Raw genomic sequence first — 25,661 nt, forward strand, 5'->3', positions numbered from 1 at the left:
GTTGGCCAAAGTAAACTGAGTAGTACATCAAAGCAACAAGAGTCACTATTAATGTAACCCTATCTAAAATGCCAGATTTGTGGCCTTTTCTCTGCTTCCTGAAGCAGTCAATGGAAAGTAGGCAGTAGGCAGTAGGCAGTATCGGTGCTGGGTACTATTGCTCATCACAGTTGAACCATGGCCTCACATATCAAGACGTCCAAATTTATAAAAACAACATTCCATTAATGCACTGTGTTTATCCGTTTCCAGCTAATTTAGTAGGATGGTATATTTAGATCAACAAAACTTCATAATACAGAGACTGAATCTTTTTCTAATCAGTAAATGTTGGTTTCCTTAGCTATCTCACAGAACTACATCTAAACCCCTAACATTACAGAGTTATAGATGCTGCTGGTAACCTAAAACATGACCACTCTGATTCCCAAGAAATTCGTGGGAACAGATCTAACACTTCTGTTTGTCACATTTGCATGCCCAAGGTGTCACAAAGAAAAGATACAATATTGCACTTGTTAATGTTTACTGAAAAGGTCTAGTCTAGTCTTTGTAAATAAAGCATGAACTGTGAGTATTAGAAAGAAGAGACAATCATTTTTAGAGGCAGTGTCAGAATGGGGAAAAAAAACAATCCAACCATGTTAGTTGTTCATAATGTTACTAAGGTTACAACTTTCAATCAGTAATACCTCTATGAGAAGGAGAACAGGGAGTACCCCTCTGCCAGGCCTGTGGAAAAGTCTAAAACCATACCTTTTACAGTGTATTAGGAAGCAGGTCTCAGTGCATTAACACATGCACCCTATCTTAGGTGTGAAGGTTTGCACACTTCTCTTCCACAGCTATCTTCCTTCTCAGTATGAAAGTTGGGGGCTACAGAACTGCATCTCAGTCTCAGATAGCAGGCTGTTCCCTTGCTAAATCAGGTGGGAAGTGAATATCTCACTGACTTTAGCATGAACATTGTTTAAATAATAATTCAGCAATCATATCAAAAGTGCGGAACAATGTCTTTAATTAGTATGGGGAGAAAGTAATCTCCTACAAGAACAAGAATAAAAAAAATGGCATCATGTTCTAACATGTGTAATCTTGAAACTAATTGTGCAGACTACAGGGCGACAATGTCTTTCAGGAATAAAAGAGTGCATGGCACATTCTCGCATTAGGGGAAAATTTCCAAAATACTATTAGAAAAAGATGCTATGTTAAAAAGCAGAGCTAAGATGGAGACTAAGAGGAATCCATACAACATCGGCACTCTCCTTAGGTAGTGAGTATGTGAGCATTCAAGGCATATTGCAGCTGCTGTTGATAAGCATGTACTGTATGACACAGTTAATTGTGCTCAATAAAATCAATATCCAGGCCAGAAATGTATTAGGTATTTAATCGCAGGTAAGAAGATGGGGCAGCTACATTTAGGAACAACATAATAAACCAGATTGCTATATTACCTTAAGAGGCTGGGATAAATCCCAACCACAAATACAACATTTCTGTGGTAAGATGCTAAAATTCAAATAACTGTGGGCCTTATGTCCATTCTGACCTCAGATCTGTGTTTTTAAAGCTTGTCAAGGGAGCAGATATGTCAGACAGAATGTGAAAATCTATCAAGTTGGTTATAACATCTGTACTATGCATGGGCCTCTCAAGGATGCTAGGTGTAAGGCCGGACCAGTTAGTCAGTTTGAGATGAGACAGTTAAGAATACAGTTAAGTGGTGCTAAACAATGTTCTAAGTGATATGTTTCGTAGGTGGGACAGTTGGGTTTGCATCCAAAGTATGTCCTTGGGAGTACCAAACTCCCTATCTTAAAAGTGGCAGGTTGTGTTCAAGAGTGGGACAATCACTAGATTCACAGACTCCCAAGGTGGGATTGGTGAACTGGTTATAGTTTCAGGGTCAAAGTGAAACTTTTAGTAAGAGTATATGTAAGGGTACCTCTGAAACCATATGGAACAGAACAAAATGGAATGGTACCAACATTTGAGTAGAGTTACTTCAACTAATGGCACAGCATACTAAAGGCCCAAAAAAATATGTCCATGAGGATTTCGAACTGCTAATTCAACACAAAAATGCACATGTTGAATTATGTTTTCATCATCGTAAAATATTTTGGGTAGTACAGACACTTGGAGAAAACAGGTGTACACTAAAGTAGAGAAAAATTAGCTTCATGCTTCCACCACCCACTTTCTGTGTTTTGTAATTTCCCAGAGGGATTGACCAGCAATTTTGGTATGATCATGATCATATGGCTTCCATTGAACATGAATGAGGGTCAAGGTTTTTAGAGTTGTATCTACTTCTATAGGAGATATGTTATGTTTTACCAGTACTGTATCTCATGTTACCTCTCTGTTGTGCAAGTAATTGTCCTTTCAGTGAGCAGAGATGGAATATGGACATTTTCCTAGCCACAAAGCACAATTTTACTACAACAACTACACCTTTGCATCCTGACAAACAGTAATGCTTCCTTTTATGAAGAAATGGGCAATTTCAATTTTAAATTAGAAGCTGTTTTTCTCAAATATAGAAGATCCCTGCAGGAGATAATTTATTATTTAAAGATCCAAAACTGGGACTATAAATCCCACAGTCAGATATTCCAAATTTGCCCATGATCCTTACAGAAAGACATATTCGGGAAAACACAACTTGGAACTAAATGCAAAGTCACTATCCCTGGTGGAAGATAAAAGGATTTTGGCCAATCGCCGTCATGCCTGGTCAGTAATCAATTCATACAAAAGATTAAAACCACAATTTTATCTTGAAGCTCACTTCAGGCTAGCGCTAAAAATGAAATTCATGGCATACAGACTGGGCAATCATTGCTCAAAAGACCTAATTCCAACTTGGAAATGTAAACACCAAGAAAAGACATGCCGCCTTTGTGGGTACCACACAGAAAGTTTGTACCATCTAATGTGCACATGCGAGACAGAAAAAGACGAAAGAAGATCTTTGTTGAAATCAGTTTTAAACGCTTTAAGAATTCGCACCTGCAGGCAGGCAGTCACTAGTTGGATGGGTACATCATCGAACATCCTAATATGCTGTGGAGTAAAATTCTTGACTCTAGTAGAGACTCCACTCTCGAAAATCGAAACAGATTAAACTTCGGGTGATCTTCTTTTAGGAATTCGTAAATTTTTAAGTACATGAATTTTATCTTGTTTTTTATATTGATTGTTATTTTTATATGTATACTTTAAGGTTGTGATAAACCAAATAAAGTTAAATTTTGACTTGAACTTGGAAGGTGGGGGGTCACATATTTGGGCATGGTTTAATGGAGAGGGCATCATAAGAGTATGGAGAGTTGTCAGTGTGATATGTAGACTTATTAAGCTATTTAACATTAAAGGATTTCTATGAAAGAACCGTATAAACCGCCAAGTATCAGAGTTTGGCTCTAAATAGCATATGATATTAAAGCGACCAAGAGTCAAATCACTCTGATGAAATAGTGATCAAAAGGGGAGTCAGCAATATGGTAGGAAAATCATAGATGATTACTAGAGAAGCTCTATTTATATCATTGATGTCATCCAACTTAAAAAAGACGCAACAGATGTTTTAGAACTGCCTACTTTATTAACCAGCTTGGCAGCAGAATAATATTGGTGGATTTCTATTGGGAGAGGATGGCTGAGTATGGCAATATCTCCCTTAAACTAAGTAGATTGTTAACAGTAGGGATAAAGCTAATGTTTTGGAGTCATTGCAGAGGCATGGGTTTTATTCTTCCAAGAGTATCACACTTTTACTCTTCCACTACCTACATTACTGATTATGAGGAAGGATGTGGGATTCTCAATTTTTAGAGCTCACTGGAAGCTCGATTTATAAGTCTAGCACATATAGCACTTGAGAATGCCAGCTAAACACATAATGAACATTTTGACAAAATGGAAAAGTTTAGCAGACTGTTTTTGATTGTTATAGTTTAATGCTTTCAGCACCTATGAATTAGGAAATACTGAAGAGGTAAGGGGGTGGAAGTAAGTCGGGAGAAGTGGAATAGAGAAATATACATTCTGGGTAGTCAGTTAGGGCATTACCCCAACATTTATGGCCAGAATTAGTTCTAATTATACCTGACAGCTATCAACAAAAGGATACCTTTCATACCTAAATGGTTCTAAAACTTTCCAATGCTATTCCATAAGTGTGTAAAATTACTCAGTATAAATTCTACATATGGTGTGGGGAGTGGGAGGAACAAGTCTTGGTTTGCCTTGTCAGGATGTGAATTCCCAAAGGCCTCTGAGTTTGTTGCCATTCTCAAATTCATATTTGGCACTTTCTCACCCTGAATACAGTTTCTCCTGCACTAATTTATGAACTGTATTCAATACGCTTTTGGAGGGAAGACAGTACTTCATGTAGGGGTTGCCACTTGATATCTATTTATACCAACCTTGGACCTGTAGTTTTTAAAGTCTAGTAAGGAGACTCAACAGGACAGTTTTTTATTGTATTTTGTTGCTGACTATGCCTTAGCTACTGTTTTCATTTGTTTCAACAGAAAGGTTAGGCGGATGCAATTTCACAGCCAGATAGCTCCAGGGAGTTATTGCCACCAGAACTTTCCGAACAGTTCTTGGTGTTAAAATGTTTTTGATTTCTTTTTGACTTATTGTGGTTATTTGTGAGAGATAAACTTGAAGGTACCCAAACCCTAGTCAATATAGCTAGCCAGCTCGTGTAACATGCCTCAAAAAGGAAAAATATTGTGATTTAACTGAATGAATTAAAGGCACCTGTGCCCAGTAACCAACTAAGAGAAAAGTATTGAGCTGACATCATCATACTGCCTTAGAAGGATAGCTGCAGATAGTGAAGATACAATTATGTATTCTAGAAATTGGCAGAGCTCAAGCCCAACTGAACTCACAAGTTTCTAAAGACTGAGTCTCATCTGGCTCAGTCACTGGAAACTCTTAACATGATAGTGCATCCACTACAGGACCTGGCAGTCGTTCCACCCTATTTAAAGTTTGATGACTCTCACAGATTGTCACTCACATTGTTCACTTTCCAAAGCATGGCTGATCAGGACATTGCAAACTAAGGCCCAGGTGTAGAGGGGAAAACTCTCTGTGCGTCTTGCCCATTGCTATTTTGCTTTAAAAAAACACACCCCTCTTTGGGGTTTTGTTTCTCAGAAGCAAAATGAAATATGAAGTGGAATGAAAAAATAATGCACCAGCCCCATATTACAGCCATGACAACAGTTCGTTCATCACTCCAGCATTTGCACTCTAGGCACAGAGATCCCTACCAGGAAGAGTGAAGGCTCCAAGCATAACGGGGAAGGTGGCTAAAAAAGGGTGAGGTCAGGGTCTGGCAGTATGGCAGGCCTTCTTCAATGTTCAACATTAATGCCTACTATTGTATAACAACCGTTTTTGAAAGACACTATGCTGAAAGACTCTATAAACTATTTACTTACAAACCAGGAAATGGAGCAATAGATACATAGTGGAGTGGTGTGGCTCACTGGTTAGAGGCAGCAGACCCGTAAGCGGCCGGGGACCAGGGTTCAATTCCCGACGCGGCAGGGTCGTGGACCAGGGTAAAAACGGACTCGATAATTCTCGCCTCGGTGCCTACTCTAACCAGGGAACACACTCGGCAACTCTGGGCATTAAGCTTGCCTCATCTCTACAACGGCCCCCCACAGACGCCGGGGATGCCTGGTTTCACCTTGGAGATACCCAGAAAGGGACCATCTCACAGGGAAAACCAGGACGGGTTCCCCAGCGGTCTTCAGCGCCAGGGTACTCCATGGAGTCGCAGTGCGCTTTACAAGTACACCTACATTTACATAGTGATGTTTCTGAGCAGGAACATTTGGTAATTTACTTATGGCTTGCTGAGTTTAGAAATAATGACACGAAAAGCGCATATCTTTTATATCTGTTATGTTTAGCAAGGAGTCACTTTAGAAGCTTACACCACATGGCACAGACATTCATACCAAATTTTACAGAAGATGAGTAATTTACTGTTGTGTCAAAAACAATATTTGGATGAAGCCAATAAGCAATACTGACCGTATTTAGACATGCACAACTCCATCACATATCTGACATTAAGGTCACGGTTGCAGTCATGAGGCAAGGGACTGAAAGAATGTGTATACTTAAAGACATCCTGCTTTTTTTTATTCTTTCATACTCATTATGATGCAAAGCAAGCATTTGTCAGGAAGGTATTGTTATGAACTGTGCTATAAAAATCGTAATCTTCCATTTTTGCTGTTTGTTGACAACAATGAAGGAGTGCAACAAGTAAGTTGTAGGAGTACCACCCAAGCAAGTAGTTCGAGAGTTGGAATGAGCAGCTTAAAACGTATTTTACTCAATTATATGATTTACCACATGGTCTATTTTCCTTATGTGGACCAGGCAACTTCACCACTGCAACTCAGCCCTGACCCTACTGACCAAATATCATTGCAGAAATACAATAGATCCAGATTTCAATGATTTCTCAATAATAGAATGGATATAGGCATCAACAGTTATAGCTGAAGTATTGCATAACAGTGTACCGATGGGAACTCTTGTACATATGACAATGCTTTTACTTGTTCAAAGAGACTTCCATGGGTCTTCCAAGATTTACAAACACCTTTTAGCCATTACACATCAGACTATTGTCACCCTTTCCCTAAGGGACACCTTAGTTTGTAATACAGTAGCAATTTTTTTTAAATATATATTCATCTTTTATGCTTCATCGAAAATAGAAACTGTACTGTTTAAACACACCACCAGCACAGTAATTAGATTGTTTAAATAATCACTGATATGTGATTCCCTAGACGTTTTCTTGGTGTTTTATCATTATATCATCAATTCCAAATTTTGTATCACCTCCCATTATACAGTTCGGATGTAGGGTATTCTAGAAAATGACACAGGTTTCAAATTAGGGGCTGATTCAGGGGCGAAACACAGGCCCCTGCAGCCCACGTGGTGCGGGGGCCCCCTAGCTCCAAGCGGCCCCTCGGCACTAAACTCTGGCCAGGAGAGCTCCTGATTGAGCCCGGAGAGGGCCCCCCTAAGTACCGTGCAGGGAGGCCCCCTCACTTTTCATTACGCCAGTGGGCTGATTAGAATGTCAGTTGGAAAGGTTCTGAACTGCATTTGGTTCATCTGAATCTGATTCTGAAACATTTCTGACCGACCGAAAACGATGGTTGGAAATCGTTCAGTGTGTCCGACTCGATTCTGACTCGCGTCCGAACAGCATTCGGAGACACTGAGTCGGTCGGAGCCAACTCGTGCATCTCTACGGACCACGTTTCCAACCGAGAGATTACGATGTCGGATTCGGACAGCCTTTCCGAATCGGTCTGTCAAACACGGATTGGCTGTTGGAATCTGACTTTAGCGACCCATAGCCAACCCCCCTTCACCCAGATGTCTCTGGTTGGGGCCCTTGGGGGTTCCCATGGGTCCCCTCTTTTCAACCATGCATGGTGTGGTAGGCACCAAGGGGTGCCCGCTTTTCTGTAACCACCCCTTTTTCAATGGGAGCCTGTGTTGTCGGTCGGAACAGAGGCTCCTGTTGAAGTCAATGGGTGTCCAACCGAACGGTGTTGGGACACATCGTAATCGGTCGTTCAAACTCCTTGAATCCGATTTTGTCGCAAACCTTTCTGAGACTGAGTCGGTCGGAATGCTTTTCTTCCGTCATCGTAATGAGGCCCTTATTTATTAGATCTCCATGGGCTTTATCCTTTCTCTACCATCTCATCTCCCCAAATAATGTAGATCACACCAGCTATCTTATACTTTGTGAAATTGCCATGTGCACCCCCTGCTTTTGTACATTTCTATTTTCACGAACGTGCACCAGTACATGTCATGTAAATCATTCTCTTCAGGTGTGGACCCTGCTCCCACCTCATAGTCTTGCAATGTTTTGCCTGTTCAACACCAAGCTAGCTTTTGCAGCTGCTTGCTTGCCCACTATTCCTAGCAATTCAATGTGGGTCCCCCTCTATTTGTGTCACAATTGCTTCAGTCAGTCGCCCACATTTCTTCAGACACATGTCTGACTGTATGTATCCCAATGTATGGAGTTGGGTCATTATGTGGTATGTGCGATATAGTAGCTTGATCTGTATTCAGTGAAAATCCCTTCTTGAGTGCTCTTTATGTGGCGATTCACCTACCCACTTACTGTATCTACCAGTGGGCTTAGATCACCCATTTTGGTTTAAGTGGTACCAACTCTTCTGGTGGTTTGTTGATGAGTTTATTGTTGAGTTGTTGATCAGTGTTCTATATATCTATACCTTCAATATTGGTTTATGCTTTAGGAGTTCAGCCAATACTGGGTCCAATTTCGAGAGTGGCAGACATGAAACCACTATTCAACAATGAAAGAGTGCAACCAACAAAAGAGGAAAAGAGCCAGCAAGAGCAAACACTCTTATTTAAAAAAGAACCCTCACTCACCAACCTAGTTGGTGACATGCTTCATCATTGGGTTCCCACCAGAGAGGCTCAGTGTCTCTCTGGTGTGCTACAATGCCTGATTACAGCGGGGCAAGTTTTTTTTAGTGTAAAATGTGAGTGCAATAGGTGAGTGGAAAAAATTATTTTAAAGGTGCCTTTGTTTTATCCCCAAACAATTTTAATGGTGGAAAACCAGACACCAATAGAAACAAGTGTGATGTTTGTTTTCAATAATTAGCTAAATTGACCAGACACATCCTACTGTGAAAAGGGAAAATGGTCAACGTGTTTCTGCTTCAGAAGGCTATTTGCGAAGCATTCTTCAGGACCATCACACCACTGCGGTATGCGCACCCTAACCTGCGGCGAAATGAACCGAATAAACTCACAGTTGTTCGTTGAACCTTCAGAACTTCTGAAAGCCATAAATATCTATGAAGGCAAAAGGACACACAGACACACAATAACTCAAGTCACATGGCAGGTCATGCTCGCGTGCTTGGTAGTAATCCAGAGTGCCTCATGCCGCTACTTAGTGCTCTTTCTGAGTGTAACAATATTGTTGATAATGATCAGATGGTATATCGGTGCCAGTGAAAAGTGACTTCTTAGACACTAACATGTTGTGTTATACAGGCGCTCTACAGGCATGCTTATTAACTGTATTGCATGTGAGCATGAAAACAAAAGGTGCGCTTATTTACTGAACGCTTAAACGGGTATTACCGGTAGGTTGTTTAGCAAAACACAATGAACATAACTACATCACCGAGGCAAGAGTGATAATGAAATTCTTGCCTTCAGCGGTTAGGGCAGTTTTTTTGCATGGGTTAAAAACACAGTTTAAAAACGGTTTAGAAAGCAAAGCTTACGTGAAGTATTAAGTAACCTCACATCATGATTAGAGAATAAATTACATGAAGTTAAGTAAAGGATGGCAAATGTGTTTTCCAATCGTAAAGACTACTCGTAGAAACACTTACTGCATCAAAGTCGATCACCTGTAAGGCACCTAATTAATCCCATCCGTGGCCTCGAGGATACATGGTGTCCATTTGGCATGTATTTTAAAGAAAGTGAACGGCGTGTGGCCAGAACATCGTCTGTACCATACGCAGCGTAATGTAAGGATTTTTACGTCTGAGTGTGTGCGCAAAGGCTGTAACGCTAACCTTACTGTTAGAAAGGCGATCGATTGAACATCTATAGCTTTATTTGGAAGTTAGTTACTTCCATAGTAACACTTGTGTAGTGATATTGAGCATATTAGCAGTAGCGAGACCTTAATGTTCAAAGGGCGATGGATTGGATAATCATAGCGATGGGAATGGATTGAACGTCTATAGCTTTATTTGGAAGCTGATTACCTCCATTGTGACACTTGTGTGGTGAATGATGTAGAGCGTATCAGCTGTAACAATATCCTTAATGTTGGAAGGACTATACTATAGTTGCAATGCAGTAAAATCATTTTTTTTTTTAAAGTATTGTAATTATTAAAACTAAGGGTACATTAACAATGTTATGTAATAAAACGGATGTTTATAAAATGTATATAACAGTAAACTGCAAAAAAAAAAACATGCTAAATAAAAATACAAACAACTTATTGATATCACATTTACTATTCCTAATAAAAAGTTACTCACTTTGGAAAAAGTGTTATACTTTTAGGAAAGTCCAATTTGCTACTCCCACTCTGAATGTAGCCACTTGAGGAAAGTGTTGGACTTTAAGATGTTGAGATTTACGAGTCCTACTTCAAACTTAATCACATTAGGAAAAGTGGTGGACTCTGGGGTGATGTTCAGCTTTACTATTCCCCCTCCATGCTTACCTATATTGTGTAAAGTCTTACACTTTAGAAGTTTCAGATTTACTATTCCCACACCAAATAAGGCCACCTGGGAAAAAAATGTGTACTTTGAGGGATTCAAAATTAGTATTTCCATTATAATCTAACTACATGGTGGAAGGTTTTGGACTTTGAGGGGTTCAGATTTAATATTCCCAGTCCAAAGTAAAGGCATAGAGTAAAGTGTTGGATTGGGGGGCGGGGGGGGGCAGATTTACTATTCCAACTTCAGATTTAAACACATTGGAGAAAGTGTTGGACTTTGGGGTAGGGGGACTCAATATGTACTATTCCCAAGACTAACTTAACTACATTAAGGAAAGTGCTGGACTTTAGGGGGATCATCTTTAAAATAACCACACCAAATGCATGAGTTCTCCAGCGCACACGCCGGAGGGAGTTCTGATCTTCACAGAGGTTTTGCATAGATACCGGCATTAACAAGCCTGCTGGTGTTTTGGGTTCGATATAACGCTTATCAAGTGGGTTCACTGCACCACAGATCACATTTTCTTTATGTCTGATAGACGTGTACAACTATTAAGTCTTCTTATAAGGGAATCACACTCTGATATTACAACAAGGATACATATACACGGAATAGGAGGTATTATTTTTAAACACAGGATAAAGTAAAGTTTTTACTGTGTCTTAAAGATTGGACCTCTAACATCCCTTTCGGGATGGAAATACAACCGAAATTAAGGATCTGCACGAGAAGATTATAGCCCTGGAGAATTTGCTGCACACAAACGTAAAGCGCGACAGAACACGTGTTGGCTAAGAATTTCGAGAATACATTGAAGTGTTTGTTCCAGCTAAGAATCAAGCATTCTGTTACAATGTTATTGATACACTATTTATTGTTAGCGTGTGCAGGGGATTGTTGTTTTGCCAAACGTAACTGTATTTGGGAAAGTGCTGGACTTTGGGGGGTTCACATTTTCTTTTCCCACTATAAACTCAACCACGTTTCGAAAAGTGTTGGACTTTAGGTGGATCATATGTACTATTTCCATTTTAAACATTTCCCTGCAAACTTAACAACATTATGGAAAGTGTTGGACTTTAGTGAAATGAAATTACATTGAGTGAAGTCTTGGATGTTAGAAGGGTCAAACGTACTATTCCCTCTCTAAACTTAACTACATTATGGAAGTGCTGGACTTTTGCTGGGGTGATTGTCACATTTGCTATTCATATTTCTATAGTAGCCAAATTAGGGAAGTTGATTCGGAGAGGTGCCAATGGGAGTAATCCAACTTTACTAAATTTCACTCCAAACTTAATCACATGGGGTTAAGTTGGACGTTGAAAATGGGTTCAAATTTCCTATCCCACTTCCAATTGAACAGCATTGGGAAAGTTATGGGCTTGGGATAGGGTCAAATTTACTATTCCTGCACCAAACATACACACATAGGGCCTTATGTATGAGGCTGTGCCTCACTTTTACGCTGCCGATGCGTCACTTTTTGTGACACACCACCGTCGTAAAAAATGTGCCTTGTTGCACAATATTTACAAAGTAATGCATTTACCTGTAGATGTGTCACTTTGTAAACTTCTGCGCCACATTATACCTGCGCCAGGTATAATGTATGCAGGGGGGCGTTCTGACGCAAGAAAGGGTCATAGAAGTGACGCAGTGAAATCTATAAGATTTCACTGCGCCACTTCTAGGATGCAATTGCGTCAATATCTTACGCCTACCTCACAGCAGGCATAAGACTGACACAGTCCCTTTCACATGGGGCTTGCCCCATGTCAAAGGGCAAATTGCTGGAGTTGCATCCCTTTTGTTACACACTCCAGCAATGCGTCACTTTTGCGCCATACAGATACGTCAGAAATACTGACGTATCTGTAACTCTTTGCGAAATGATGCGTCTTACAGTAAATATGACGCATACATCATGTTACAAGGAGGGCACACTGAGAAATGACGCATCACTGCTTTCACGCAGTGATGCGTCACTTCTCATAAATGAGGCCCATATTCTTGCTCCAAACATTGGAGATAGTATTGCACTTTACGTGGAAGAAATTGACCATTTCCACTCCAAATGTAATCAATTGGTGAATGTGTTGGCCTTTGGGGAGTTTCAATGTACTATTCTTACTACAAATGTAACCACATATGGAAAGTGTTTGATTTAAAGGGATCACATTTACTATACCCACTCCTAACTTAACCACATTGGGGAAAGTGTTAAACTATGGGGATAGATGCACATTTTCTATTTCCTCTCCAAATTTAAAGACATTAGGGAACATTCCATACTTTATATTTTATACGAAACATAATTAACTTTATAAAACTTTTTTTTAAAACACTTTTTTTAAAACAAGCATTTAAAAAAATATAAAAACAAATAACATTAATGTAAAAATCACAAAATTAAATTAATAAATGAATTACAAAAACAACTTCATTTAAAACCAATAAACATTTTTTAATTAATTCTTTTTTAATTAAGTAAACATTAAAAAAACATAAATTATCTAGAAACCAAAAACCTCAATATCAATTTTATTAGCACAATACATTTTGTACAAAATTCTAATGAAATATAGAAAACTTAAATACATTATATAAAATATTGACTTTTCACATAATTAAAATGCAAATGTAAGGTTTTATTAAGTGTAGTAATTCACGTAACGTTGGTTTTAATCTAATTCTTTTTCTTTCTCCCTTTTCACTATAGGAGCAAAGGAAGGGGCCCACACTATTTAGGTAGTTTCACATTCACTGGTTTCCTAACCTTTTTTCCAGAGGCACATGGTGATGCAGTATCACGTCAGTCCAGATCGTTCACCTGTTGTTTGATCTTTCTCTTTTTCTTTTAGTATATTATTTTGTACTGTACTAGCCCTTGGACTGAGTATAAACATGGACACAGGCCCTGCACTGAGTGGAAACAATTCTGTTTAATCAACAAATGTGAGTCTGGAGGTGGGCACAGGCCCTGTATTCAAAGATACCTTTTCTCTCGTTATATGTCACAATTGCCACTGCATGGCTAGATCTTTTGATGGGGGGCACTTGCCCAGCATTGGTATTACAGTGGGGGGATGTGGAGAGATATACAATTTACATGTATTGATTTTATTATCGTATGTGAGACAGTCACATGAATGTATTTTCTGTCCCACTTTTTCGTTCTTTAAGGGTCGTGACACGATATATTGCCCTGTGCACATTAAAGCATGACATGAGAACAACATGATATTCTGGTATGTTTTAGATACACTGTCCTTGTTATGTTATGTTATGTTATGTTAACTAGATTTGTATAGGGCACAGCTGCCCCAGCGAAGAGGCATCCTGGCGCTGCCAGAATCAGAATAACGGAACTAAAAACCAAGACAGTAAGGCACCAGAAAGAGGAGAGAGGACTAAAAATGACTAGGCAGAGGGAAAGAGTAAAGTTTTGATTGCTTTCCTACAGTCCAGCATGTTTTCCATCCTGCAGATCTGAAGTGGCAAAGAATTCCATAACTTAGGTGGCTTGCAGCGAAAGGAACGACCCCCGGCCCGAAGCCATTTCACACGGGGAACACTAACCAAGTGCTGCCCCAAAGAGCCCAGCTGGTGGGTAGGAACATACAGGGTGAGCAGGTTGGTTAGCAGGATGGGCGAGGCAAGCTTCAAAATCTTAAAAGATAGACACGGCGACTTAAATTGAATATGCTTAGCCAAAGGTAGCCAATGAAGTCTCTGGATAGCACCATCAGAGGGGCAGGTCCGCGGAACCCCCAGCAAGGCTCTGGCGGCAGTGTTCTGAACACGCTGCAACCGCAAAACCTCAGCCTCGTTGGCCCCCAGCAAAAGAGAACTAGCGTAGTCTAGTCTAGATAGAATGGCTGATTGAACAATCAGCTGGCATGTAGGTGGGTCAAAGAACTTCAGAAGGGGTTTAAGTCCCCGAAGGAGGCCGAAACAGGTGCCAGCAACTTTTTTAGTATGGTCTTGAAAACTAAGGGTGGAATCCATCCATACCCCAAGGTTATTAACCACCGACTTAGGGGTGGGGGTGCTACCAAGAACGTTTCGGCCACCATTGCTCACTCCACGAGCGTGTGTTCTTCCCCACTAACAGAACCTCTGTTCTATTAGCGTTCAGCTGGAGGCAATTTATTGTCATCCACTATGCCACAGCAGCCAGGCCACTTCTAAACCTAGAGGCATCCAATGTGGAACCATCTGCCAGGGCCACCACCAGCTGCATATCGTCTGCATACGAGACCATGGTGATGCTCCAGTGCCTGATCACCACTGCAAGAGGCTGAACATACAGGTTAAACAATATAGGGCTCAGTGCAGAGCACTGAGGCATACCCTGATCGATGGGATGCACCTGAGAGAGAAACGGGGGGCCAACACTCGGAAAGATCTTTCGGTCAGAAACAATCTGAACCATTCCAGTGCCAGGTCCGCCACACCAGCTTCTTCCAGCTGCTGTAACAGAATCCCATGCGAGACCGTATGAAAAGCGGTACTCAGATCAAGCAAGATCAGTGCCGCCGTCTGACCGGAATCAAGAATGGGCCACAGATGTTCTGTCACAGCCAGGAGAGCAGTCTCCATGCTGTGACCAGGGCAGGAGCCCTTTTGAGATGCATCCAAGATATTGTTGGTGCTCAGGAAACTCATTAGTGTGTTATTGGCATGCGCCTTTGTAATCTTAGCCACCCAGGGGAGGAGAGATATTGGTCGAAAGTTTTCCAGTTTTGCCAGGTCAAGCGATGTTTTTTTAAGTATAGGAGATACCCTTGTCTGTTTCCATGCCACCGGGACCACCGCTGTGGAAAAAGAGGTGTTAACTATCTGGCACAATGGGGCCAGGAAAAGAGAGATTAAGTCCCTAAACTGGACAGGTTTTAGAGGATCGGCCAGAGAGCCAGATTTAACCTTTCTACTCAGTCGAGTAAACTCCTCCTGCGAGATACTGGGGATAGCTGTCAGAGAGTGCAATGGCGGGGATCCACAAAGAGCTATCGACGGAGAGGAAGACCCTTGTGGGAAGGACCGATAGATGGTGAGAACTTTCTCAACAAAAAAAATAGTCAGATCCGCAAACTGCTGCTCAGATTTAATACCAGATACCGCATTTTTCCTTACCCTAAGATCTTTAAGGATCTTTAAAATGCATTTGGCCGGGTTAGAGGTAAGCTTTTTTCTGTTGGCATAGTAGGCCGCTCGAACAGTACAAATAGTTCTGTGGTGGTGTTTGATCGGGGCCAGATAGCATTTTTTTCTCATTGGGTCGTAGTCCTTTCTCCACTCGTGCTCTGATTTCTTTCAGGCTTTCCATAGAATGGTCAATGAGTCATTATTAGCTAGATCAGTAAGGACACTATTCTGTGATAATGGGTGCATGTATATCACCCAAATTGGAAGGGGAGAGAAAGACTGGAGTAGAGAAGAGATAAGAAAAAGTGATGAAAGAGAGGAAAAGAGGCAGATGTATATCCCCAGTTTCTAGGATCCAATCCCGAAGGGGGGGGCCAAGTCCTGTTCGCCCTCACACACCCAGAAGGATGTCAGCTGCATCAACAGGCTTTTTTTTGCTCCTCGTCAGGCCGGCGCTGCAATATCTGACGGGCCCCCGAAGGGTCTCTTTCACGGAGATCTTTTAAAGAGAAGAAGGCATTTGATGAGTGCAGGTGTGGGGGCGGGGAAGGAGCGGGAAAGGATCCAGCAATGGATAGTGGTGTGGGGCATGCAAGGAAGGTTAAAACTACCTAGGGGTATCCACTGATGGGTGATTTATTCTTGTGGTGCCTCTGGTATGCTAAAAAAACGAAGGGTCAGTGAGTTAGGGCTCAATGTGCCAGTGTAACTAATCACAAGGTCGACATGTTTCACGCTGAGTAAGTCCTAGTGATCTGAAATGCTTCTTCAGGACCTAAAAATGAAAGGTGTGAAAGTGCACGTCAGTGAGGAAAAAAGAGGGGGGATTCGTGATGATAACCCCGTCAGGTGTGTGAGGTCACTCGTGGTGGACTCTAGGAAGAAGCCCCAAGAGTAGTCAGATGATCTCTATAAGTAGATCTGTGCACGTAGTGCCTGGAAGGTGATAAAAATGGAAGGAAGAAGAGAAAGAACACTCAGGTATCAATTGCCAGGAGGTCTTATGAGCCTCCAGGTGTGCTGACCGGAAGGTAGATCTCAAAAGACCAGACAAAACACGATCATGTGCCAGACAACCATATTACCACAGTAGGCCTGGTTACAGCTCACCAGGTGCATTATGGGGAAGAGGCGGATGATGTTCCGAGTGGTAATGTATCAGAGATAGTGGAGCATGACGCACCATAGAGCTTAGTGGTCAATCTGTCTAAAAGAACGCTGGATAAAGATGAGGTCGCAGCCCTGGAACTAGGACTGGGATTTGTCCCCGCCCCAAAGGAGGACAAGTTCAGAATGAATCTAGAGCTTCACCAACTCTTTAAGTAAATTCAACTGCAAGCATTCTTTCAAGGCAGACCAGTCCCTGAGCTCACTGATTCAGGACTGCATCACCCTTCAAAGTTTACACCGAAGGCATCGATGGTCCCCAGCGAGGTTTTGACCTTCGAGAAAGTGGTACTCGAAGAGATCAACTGATTGGAACAGGGTAGTACCTTCAACAACCTCCCAAACACGGTACGCCGAGGCTTGGACGCACTTAAGGAGGACAGGACTATCATCATAAAACCGGCGGACAAGGGAGAAGCAACTGTCCTCCTTAATAAGGACGACTACGAGACAGAGTGTACCAGACAATTGAGCAACACCAGATACTACACGAAGATGAGTGATGACCCAACGGAACGACTATCAAAACAATTTCGTATCATGGTGAACGAAGCAAGCACAGAAGGCTGGATTTCCACACACGAAGCAGCCTTCTTGGTGAATGACAACACCACAATGCCATACTTCTACGTCCTCCCGAAGATACACAAAGCAGTCTTCCCCCCATGGACTACCCATAGTCTCCGGAATCAACTCTCTCCTGGAACCCCCCAGCCAGTTCAGCGACCATTTCCTGCCCCCACTGGTACAGGCTACCCCTGCGTATCTTAAGGGTACACGAGATGTACTGAACCTCATAGATGCGATCAACGAGGATAACATTGAACCCATTGACCTTCTGCTAACCTTGGACGTGGAGGCACTTTGTACGAATATTCCTCAGGATGCCACCATTGATGTGGTCGGACAACTTCACAAAGACACAGATCTACAATCAGACACCCTAGCAGACTTCATCCTGGACCTGATTACCATAGCCCTCAAAAACAACTTTTTCATGTACAAAACCTCTATTTATTACCAAGTACAGGGGACAAGCATGGGCAGCACATTTGCACCGAGCCTGGCTGAGCTGTACATGTCCTCCTTTGAGGCATGGAACATCTTCTCCAACAACAACCCATACAGAGAGAACCTAATAACATGGGAAAGGTATATAGATGACGTGCTGATCCTGTGGAAGGGACCAAGGGACATATGTGACAACTTCCTCAAGTGGATTAACGGGCTCGACGAACATCTTCAGTTCACATGTACCATGAGTGATTCCGATATTCCTTTTCTGGACCTGACAATCGTCCTTGAAGAAGGGTCATTAAAAACTACACTGCACAAGAAGAACACAGACCGCAACAGTCTGCTGGATTTCCGGAGCCATCACCCAAAGGCCCTACGCGAGAACCTTCCGTATGGTCAGTTCTTGAGGATACGTCGCAACTGTTCCACCACCAGAGATTATGAAGCAGAGGCTGACAATCTAGAACACAACCTTCTGGACAGAGACTGCCCATCCAGGATGGTAGAGAGAGCACGGAAACATGCCAAAAATAACAACAGACAAGCTCTCTTGGAACCCAGAGAAAGAGAACCCAATCAAACCCTCACATGTGTGACCACCTTTACACCCTTGTCCAACAAAGTAAAAAACATCATTAAACGGAATTGGAAAACCCTGAATAGTGACATGCTAGAACTGGAACAACCACGCTTTGCTTTCAAAAGGGCGGCTAACCTCCAGGACCCATTGGTTCACACACGTCCCCGTGACAATGAAAAGATTGCTCGAGACACCACCCTCTGGGTCACTATCCCTGCGGTAGCTGGCACGCCTGCCCAACCACGAAACAGATGAAAAATATCCATATGGGCAATTTCATGTGGGAACAACGAAACCATACCAATTGTAACACCAAGAACTGTATATATCTCATCACGTGCCCATGCGGGCTGAGATATGTCGACATGACATCACGCCCGGTGAAGTCACGCATTAGCGAGCACAAGAGCACCATCAGACGTAGTAGGGTGGCGACCAAACTCACCAACCACTATCTTGAATCTAATCAAAAATGTGATGAGATGGTTTGGACCGTCCTCGAAGCTAGACCATGCTGGGACCAACGGGCACTCCTCCGTCAAGAACAGCGATGGGTGTTCTGCCTCCAAACGCATATTCATGGACTTAATGAGGAAATACACTGGGTGGAACTATAGTCTTTTGCCACCCCTAACTATCTTCTTCCTTTTCAGACAACGGGGAATGATTGTGGACTGCGCTGGGAGACAGCCTTCACCCACACCCTCTAGGGGCAAGGGGTAACCTGTCATTCATCAGGTTGTGTTACATAATGGCAGCCTTGCACCTCGGCTCTGCTCACACTGGACCACAAATTGTACATCATTCCCAATGTGTGCTAACAGATCCCCGCAGCACTCCATCTAAGCTGACACTCCCTGCAATCTAGTCACGGGCAACATACTACACATTCTACCCCCCGGGTTGGCACCACGCAGCAGGTTACCTCTGCTGACACGTTACCCAGCAGTCCTATTAGGATCCTAACTCAACCTGTATTGCCCCCTCTTTGGTAGTACCTTGTTACGTTCACTGCTATTTCACAGCACCACCAGGGACACCGTGGCTGCATCCCACACTTAACATTAGCCAGGTTATATTTACTGCCCGTGGCACTGCCCCCAGGAGCTCCATGGCTCAGACTTTCCCTTCTTTGACTAGCTTCTCCTCAAAGAATGCGCATAGCATCTCCAAGACATTTTCCCCGGCGCATGCGTACACCATGCAGTAAGCGCATCGCCCAGCCGGAAGTAGGAGACTCCCTTCACGCTGATTGCTACCTCCTACTTATGGCAAGAGGAGGCCCCGGTACCACATCCAGGTAGCTGCTGCCGTTGGTTAGGTGCACAGGAACGAGCACCCTTCTTAACCGTGAGTAATTTCCTCCATGGGTGCAGATGGCCCATGAGTTTCGCCACCTTCCAGTGATGCCCGGAACCCCGTTTGACTGGGGCCGTCCCTGTTTTTAATTCTGCCTGCACTGTGTCTTTTTAAATCTATAGTTACAAAGATGCGGGCACAACCTGTGCAGCAAAGCCTTTGGAGCCTTTGCAACAAACATTAACAGGGTAAGCTGTGCTACTATCTTCATGTGACGGACCTGTTGGTGTATCTTGATATACATTAAATTATGCCGGCCGTACCACCGGGTGAATGTGAGGGGGTGTATAGGGTTACTGTTGGCGTGACCCCCGCGCCCTCTCTCGGCATCGCACCTCGTGGCAGTAGGTGAGGTCGTTGTGTGTGGTCGAGGGGTGTGCCGGGAGCTTCGTGCCTCTTGGCTCTTAGCACCCTAGGACACGAAGGGGCGCAGCCTGATAATTAGTGGCTTGACATACATGTGGGGGGCACTGGGGACACAACTGCCATTACTTCACCTCCTCATATGGCGCTCTATGCCCGGGACCGCCGCATTAATATGGCTGCCATTGTCATCTGTGCTCCACTATCTCTGATACATTACCACTTGGAACATCATCCGCCTCTACCCCATAATGCACCTGACGAGCTGTAACCAGGCCTACTGTGGTAATATGGTTGTCTGTTTGCATTTGTCTTTAACCATTGCTACACTAGCACACGATCGTGTTTTGTCTGTGAGATCTACCTTCCGGTCAGCACACCTGGAGGCTCATCATACCTCCTGGCAATTGATACCCGACAGTTCTTTCTCTACTTCCTTCTATTTTTATCCCCTTCCAGGCACTACATGGAAAGATCTACTTATAGAGATCATCTGACTGCTCTAGGGGCTTCTTCCTAGGGTCCACCACGAGTGACCTCACTCACCTGATGGGGTTATCATCACGAACCCCGCCTCTTTTTTCCTCACTGACGTGCACTTTCACACCTCTCATTTTTAGGTCCTGAAGAAACGCTACAGATCACTAGGACTTACTTAGCGTGAAACATGTCGACCTTGTGATTAGTTACACTGGCACATTGAGCCCTAACGTAACTCACTAACCATTCATTTTTTTAGCCTACCAGGGGCACGACAAGAATAAATCACCCATCAGTGGATACCCCTAGGTAGTTTTAACCTTCCTTACACACCCCACACCATTATCCATCGCTGGATCCTTTCCAGCTCCTTCCCCGCCCCCACACCTGTACTCTTCAAACGGCTGCTTCTCTTTAAAAGATCTCCGTGAAAGAGTCCCTATGGGGGCCCGTCAGACATTGCAGCGCCGGCCTGACGAGGAGCAAAAAAAAGCCCAATGATGAAGCATGACATCCATCTGGGTGTGTGAGGATTGAACAAGAGGCAAGACTTGGCCCTCTCCTTCGGGATTGGATCCTTGAAACTGGGGATATACATCTGCCTCTTTTCCTCTCTTTCACCACTTTTTCTTATCTCTTCTCTTCTCCAGCCTTTCTCTCTCCTTCAAATTTGGGTGACATACACGTACCCATTATCAAGGAACAGTATCCTTATTCATCTTGCTAATATTTGAGGAGCACGGACACTGGACCTCAACGAGCTCCTGGTCCCCCCTTCCTTTTTTGTTGATCCACAATGAGTCATTATATCATGGGCTGGCATCAGAAGTGCGGCCTTTAGACCATTTAGCTGGAATGAGAGAATCCAGCCCTTGGATGATCCATTTGCAAAATGAGCTATAGCCCGTGTCGACATCGTTGTCAGGTTTCGGGATGTTCATGGCGGGAAGCACGTGAAAGTCCTCCAGCCTCAGTTTACGCCAAGGGCGTCTAAAAACAGGCAATTGAGTGACCTTATCGAGGGGCTCAATGGCAGGGAAGGACATTACTACCATTGAGTGGTCTGTCCAACCAATGGGTTTAGGAGTCTCCACCATTACAGAAAGAATGTTAGAGAAGATAGGGTCTAACAGATGACCAGCTAAGTGGGTGGGGCCAGGGACCAGTTAGTTTAGTTAGCATGTGGCCAGATCTGCCAGCAGACTGCAGATTTCAGTGTCTTGCACTTGCTCAAAGTGAAAATTAAGATCACCAAAAATGCTAAAATTAGCTGTGCCCAAAACCAGCATGCAAATAGCCTCCAATAGGGCAGCTTTAAATGTTGTGGCAGGCCCCGGAGGGCGGTATACTAACAGCCCTGAAATGGTCAGATGGGTGCTGACAGTAATGCTGAAACATGCACATTCACAGCCCTCAATTACTTCTTTAATAAAAAGACACGAGTAACAAGATTTGAAAATCACCGCAATGCCGCCCCCCGAACTCCCTATTAATCATAAGAATGGTGTACTCAGAAGGCAGTGCTAAGTTAGGTTCAGCCACCATATCGTCGTTGAGCCAAGTCTCGGTCAGAAAAAACACATCCGGAGATTCCTCCGTGAGCAAGTCATAAATTTCTAGATAGTGCTTAGCCAAAGACCTAACATTTAGATGCAGAATTTTCAGCCATTAACTGGGCTGAGACGGGGGAGGGGGTGAAAGAGCGGTTGCGTAGGGGGAACATACCTACAGCACAAACTACCAAAAGGCCCCTCCAGAGGACCTACTGGAGGCGCACTACATACCTTAGCCACGGAATTGACTGCTAATAATTCTTCCCTGGAATAGGTGCGCAATCCTAAGGAGCCCCGGCCAGCATTCCTGGCGCGAGGCGCCGTACAGGCGTGGACGGGCATGGACGGGGGCAGACGGGCTTGCCTTTGGGGCGCCTTTGGCGCGTCCGCTGCACTCCCGCGCCATCTCCCAGTTAAATACTATTGGAGTCAGGGACACCAAACAACTAGAATGCCAACCAAGATGGCGACTAGAAGTGGCCGACCGGAAGTGGGGGATTCCGGCGGTCAGGTTTCAACTCACCCTTCACAGCAAACAGCCAAGGGAGGCTGCAGTGTACCGGGCTGTTGAAGCCAACAGCTAACAGCAAGGTAGGATAGGTCACAAGTAGAGAACACAGTAGTTGCCACAGCACAAAGAACAATGCGATAATTAAAATGGGCAGAAGCGTTAAGTGAAAAAAAAACAGCCGCACTACCAGCGAGGTGCAGGACCGCACGTCAGCTGGACAAACAGTACAAGTACAGCTGCAATATGTAATTGATATGTTTATGTCTAAATGGGTTTTAGATTCAATTTCATTTTCTTTATTGAGACACAGATTTGTGTACAAATCACGTGACCACCGGCTTTTAACATCAAATATGGCTTTCACACTCATTACGTGTAGGAGTCGAGAAAGGACAGTGTATTATATTTTGGCAACAGGTAACCAATTGAATAGATCGACATTAATTGAAAGACTATCAAATATCCCGGGTTATTTTAGCTGCAATGTATAATGTGGGACGTTCTTTATATCAAGTTATGTTTTTCCACCATCGCTCTGTAGGATCAACCAAACAAAAATGTATTAGCAATATTAATCAATACAGAGTGCGCAAAATTATTTGTATTGAATTTGAATGTATGAAACACGCACACCATCAGGGAAAACAAACAGTTCCAAAATGGTCGCTTATTACTTTGACACAGAAGGTTGTCTGTAGTGCAAGTCCTATGTTTATTGCAACCTATTATGATGTGGTCAGTTTGTATATAATGGTGATTGAATTTTCACTTCTTTCGTCTGAGCAAGGCGTAATTGTTGAAACGCGTAGCGTGGAAGCATAACAAACTTCCTGAACTAGCAATTTAGTTGAAGTCCTGAGAGTGCATTATTTCGCGAAGCGAAGAGGATTTGAGAATTTGGTTTACCGGGTGCTCCCCCGGCGCATGCACCCGCATCCACGGGTCCGTGGTCTCGTCAAGAGCAGTTTGGTTATACATATATACATATGTAAATATGAAGGGAAGCGGGTAATACCGGGGCACACTGGAGTGCCTTTTATGTCACAGGGAATTTATTAATCACTGTGACCCCTTTTAAATAATGGCAAGTTTGCGAAACCCACTGTGGGTTAAAATTGTCAGTTTAAAAACCACAAGTCCCATAATGCACAGTAAGGAAATTGTGCTACCAAGCGGGCCGTGACTACCAAAGACACGATCATATGAGACTGTGAGGAAGCTGGAAATTAACTGCAAACAGCCATCACACCCAAGAGGAAGGAGCGGACAGCTCTGAAACGTGTTGGTGAAAGGTTGTTAATTACGGATGAAATGCCACCTTCAAGAAGGAAACAAAGTATGTTTACATACCTGCTGCTGTGAAGTGCTTCTTTGTTGCAGAGCACTTTGGAATACAAAAAATATGTAGATATATCCACAATAATCCCAGCAAAAAAATGGATTTAGTACTCTCAAGACAGGATTGGTTTATAAAGTTCAGGAATATTTATTCTGCTTCTCCGCAACGCGTTTTGGCTGTAAACAGCCTTGATCACACGTAAGAAGCAAAGTACACACAGACTCTATATACAAATAACAAGACATTGAAAAAGGACACACAACCAACCAAGAGAGTAGTTAAGAAATGTCGGCCATCAAACAATGTCTAAAGGATGTATATTTGTCATGCTACATAGCGTCATTGCATGCGATCCTTATCCATGATTGTAGCTAGAATGCATATTTGTGAATAATATTGGTCACAGTAAATACCATATTAACATCATATAATATTCACATAGTGTGAAATAATAGGTAAACGACAAAATTCTTACAATTTACAGTCCTCACATGGCAATGGGACTGTCTGATTGTTCGGCCGCCATCTTGGAATAGCAGTTAGACCTCGGTAACATGCATATTATCATACAAAATTGAATCAAGGGTGTACGAGTACAACCAGTGTTTGTCGTAGCTGAACAATATCATGCATATAATATGGGTATATTATACAAGTGTAAAGAATCCCCCGTACCTAAAATGTAAGTACTGAGTGTAGAAAAAGCGTCTCGATATTTACCCATATGCAAGTCCCAACCCTGTTGAAATTGCATACAAAAAAGTGGGACATGCCTCAGGTGTGGGATTAACCAAAAACGGTTGTGTGTTCTGGTAAACAGCTGGTATTTGATATATTGATATACATTAATAAGGCGAAAAACAAAACTCTCCTCCAAATCTAGATTCAATAACAGGCCAGTGCCCTCTTATGATACCATGTTCGTGTCTAATCGTCAGAAGGTAGCTGGCAGTAGGGCCAAATGTAATGGATACAAAATAGTGGGGTATAATTACCGCACTACAAATGACGGGCAAGTGCCCAAAATGTATCAAGCATGCAATTCTTACTGCCGAATGTTCAAACCACATGCAATATGAGCCCTTGTAATGTGCTGGAAATTGTGTCTACAAACGGAACAATGCCCCAACTTAGTAACATGGTCAGACTCTACACAAAGAGGAGTAAGTAGGGACTAGACAAAATCAAACCAAAGGTGTCCGTTCTTGACTGAAGTGACTTGTACCACCACGTGCCTTTGAAGAAAGGTGACGTGGATCTACCGAGGTAGAGTGGGTCCCTTCCTTTCCTCCTGTAATGATCAAACAAAGGAAAGATAAAAAAAAATACATTAAAACCACAAAGTGAACTGTGCATTTTCATAGCAACATGTGATTAAAAACAAATGTACTAATAGTACTGCAATCCTTAGAAGCAAAGGAGGTTAAGGTTAAGCACAAAAGTTATAAAGAGAAAATACACAAAATACACCTAAAATGTTATACAAATTACAATGATGTAACACACAATGATATTTTTAACAATGATGTTCAAAAAAACTTTTTTTTAAACAATAGTTTAAATCACATACTTAGACGCCATATTTGTGCCTCACGATATTCTTTCAATGATTTTTGTCAGAATATCCTATAAGCGTTAGAAGCTAACAAGGATAACAGTTGGTATACTTAATTATTTCAAATTAATGTCCCTGGTAAGAGTTGCTCATGAAGAGTTTGAATGGATTGATCCTTGTATGAAATGCTTTCAAAGGACTTATAATTGTGGGGGTTCATGAGTTCCAGTGAGCATGGTGCCC

This window comes from Lissotriton helveticus, chromosome 11, assembly GCF_964261635.1.
Source record: "Lissotriton helveticus chromosome 11, aLisHel1.1, whole genome shotgun sequence".
In the NCBI taxonomy this organism is placed as follows: Eukaryota; Metazoa; Chordata; class Amphibia; order Caudata; family Salamandridae; genus Lissotriton; species Lissotriton helveticus.